Source organism: Macrobrachium nipponense, chromosome 31 (assembly GCF_015104395.2).
Source record: "Macrobrachium nipponense isolate FS-2020 chromosome 31, ASM1510439v2, whole genome shotgun sequence".
In the NCBI taxonomy this organism is placed as follows: domain Eukaryota; kingdom Metazoa; phylum Arthropoda; class Malacostraca; order Decapoda; family Palaemonidae; genus Macrobrachium; species Macrobrachium nipponense.
Window position 1 is genome coordinate 54,679,546 of NC_061093.1, and position 3,524 is coordinate 54,683,069.

The window sequence follows — 3,524 nt, forward strand, 5'->3', positions numbered from 1 at the left end:
AGTTGCTACCGATGAAGTTGTTTACTATATGCATCTACTAATATCAAATATGAGTATCCTAAAAATGGACCTGCAAAATCTACATGTACACGCTGCCACGGGTATCTGGGTAATTCCCATGGGTGCATTCGTGTTGGTTTTGGATTGTTTTGTTGTAATGCACAATTCATACACTTCTTAACCAAATTTTCAATGTCCCTATCAACACCTGGCCACCAAACATAAGTTCTAGCAATTGACTTTGATCTGACAATACCTTGGTGGTCTGCATGTATTTCTGATAGAACTCTATTCCTTAATGCATTTGGAATCACTACTCTTGATCCTCTCAAAATACATTCTTGTGTTACACTCAATTCATTCCAAATTTCTTTGTATGGTTTACAAGTGGCATCTTCTGCACAAATATCTCTGCCAGTTAGTAGACTCTGCACTACTTTTGAAAGTGCTGGGTCTTTCTTTGTACCTTGTGCTATTTCCTTAGCTGTAATAGGTAAATTATATGCAGAAATCAAAAGAATACTTTCCTCATATTGCTCTGGTGCTTTGTCTACAGGCAATCTCGACAAAGCGTCTGCATTACCCATCTTAGATGTTGGTAATCATATGCTGCTAATATGATTGCCCAACGTTGTAGTCTTGCAGCTACTAAAGTCGGTAAACTTGCCTTTGGACCTAAAATCATCAATAATGGTTTGTGGTCTGTAACTAATGTGAACCTTTTCCTGCCATACAGATACATATGGAACTTTTTCACTCCATACACGAGTGCTAATGCTTCTTTTTCTATTTGTGAATAGTTTCTCTCTGCTTTGTTCAATACCCTAGAGGCAAAAGCTATTGGTTTTTCTGTACCATCTGGCATTACATGTGCTAGTACTGCACCTAATCCTATGTTTGAGGCGTCACAAATCAACTTTACTGGCAAATCCATTTGATAATGTACTAAGAATGTGGGTGATGTCACTTCTGCTTTGATTCTTTCAAAAGATTTTTGACATTCCTTTGTCCAATTCCATTTTACATCTTTGTTCAGCAAATTGTATAATGGGTGTGCAATTGTTGCTAAGTTTTGAATGAAACTACCATAGAATGTTACTAAACCTAAAAATGATTGCAATTCCTTGACATTTTCTGGTAACTTTGCTGACTGCACAGCATTTACCTTATCTTGAGTCTTATGAATACCTTTACCATTTACAATAAAGCCTAAATACTTGACCGAGTCAACTTCTAAAATACATTTACTCTGGTTGACCTTGATATTGTGTTCCTTTAGTTTCTTTAGAACTGCACGTAACCTTTCTCTATGTTCTTTTTTGTTTTTACCAGCGACTAATATGTCATCAATGAAAATGAATACTCCTGACATACCTGCAAATATTTTGTCCATTGTTTGCTGCCATATTGCTGGACTGCTAGCAACACCATAGGGAAGTCTTTTTGGACGATACAGCCCTAAATGTGTGTTTACAGTACATAGCTTTTGGGAATTTTCATCCATGGATAGTTGTTGAAATGCTTGTCTAAGATCTATCTTAGAAAATACTGAGCATCCTGACAAAGTTGCGAACATATCTTTAGGATTTGGCAATGGATGTTGTGCTACTTGCAATTGTGGATTTAATGTCACCTTGTAATCTCCACATAACCTAACTTGACCATTGTCCTTAACAATTGGAACTAAAGGTGTAGACCAATCTGAATAATCTACCTTTTCCCATGAACCTTCACTTTCTAACCTTCTAATTTCAGTTTCCACAGCTGTTTTCAATGCATATGGAACTGGTCTTGGAGCAGAAAATCTAGGAGTAGCATTCTCCTTTAAAACTAAGACTGCTTATGCATTCTTTACTGTTCCTACTCTGTCTTCAAATACTTCTTTGTAATCTGATTGAAGATTAGTTAATGAAATTTCTTCTGCTGGTTCTTGTTTTGTACCTGTAACCCTTAGAATACTAGGCCAATCTAATTTTATGCATCTTAACCAATCTAATCCTAATAATGTCTGTCCTTGACCCTTGACTATTGTCAATGGTAACTTACCTATCTCTTGATCTTTGTACTGAACTTTCACTTGTGATGAACCAACTACTTCTATGTTTGTACCATTAAAACTTTTGAGCACTTTGTCTGAAGGTCTTATCACTAGGTTAGGTATCGTTTGTGCTACTCTTTCAGAAATTATTGTCACATCTGCAGCTGTGTCTATTTGCATGGGTGTGAGTTTCCCATTTATTTCTATCTGAGCCATAAGACGTTCTTGTGCATCTTTGTTCACAGAATTAATGTGAAATGCAAATTGTTCTACTTCTGTGGTCTTATGTACACTTTCTTCATTTGAGCTAGAGCCGTCATTTGAATTTACGGTTCTATTGATCTGTTTGGTGGTCTTTTGCTTAGCAAATTTACACTGAGTTGTGAAATGACCACGCTTCCTGCAGTTGTTGCACGTCTGACCTGACGCTGGGCACTTATCCCAATCATTGCTATAATGATCTTGTTTACCACATCTAAAGCACGATTTCTTTTGAGTTTTTTGTGTCCCTATGTGACTTAGACTTTTCTGTGAGTATGCATTAGGTTTACCTTTGTTATAGTATTTGGATATACCTGGGCTAGGCTTACTCGTTTCATTTGTTTGCCCTTTCTTTGCATGTTGGTAACTCCTTTTATAGGCTACATGATTCACCTGACTACTGCTGTTATAATGAGTCTTACCTACAATGACATTGGACTGGTAATTAGCTGTTTCTATTGCTCTTGCTATTTCCAGAACTTTTTGCAAATTTAAATTCTTTTCTTGCAGTAACTAATTTCTAAGCTCTTGCGAGTTACTCCTTACTATAATTTGCTCTATTAACCTGTCTTCTAGATCTCCAAATTCACAAGTTGAAGCTAATTTCTTTAACTTAATTACAAAAGAATCTATTATCTCACCTGATTCCTGTGATGCTTCTATGAACTGATAACGTTCAAAGTATTTATTTGCTTGAGGAGCAAAATAATTTGTGAGCCCTTCAATTGTGTCCTGCAATGAATCACCTGTTAGATTCAAAGTATTGAATACTTCTTGAACTTCTAAACCTGCAGTATGAAGTAACAAAGCCTTCTGCTGCTTTTCGTTTATTTTCCCTAGTGCTTCTAAATAAATTTGGAAGCTGCCTATCTACTTTTTCCATCTTGTACCCACTGATTTTGGACCATCACCGATGCTAAAGCTGTCTAACCTTTGGACATCTATCGGCATTTTTGCTGTGATACTAAGAAGTTTAGGCTAGGCTAGGAATTTGGAAGTTCTCTTTTTTTTCTCGACCTTGTAGGCTACACATTGCATAGACATACCTTTTGCACTTTTACTCTCTAACCCAACTATTTCTTATTGTGTTGACGCTCCTGACTTGGCACAGCGTTGCTTCGTTTGAGTGTGATGAAGGCATCTAGGTAGAGATTCTTCGTTTTCGGGTAGACTTCATCCGACTGGGGTCGTCGTCTTCCGCTTCTTGGCTAGGAGATTGGGCGTA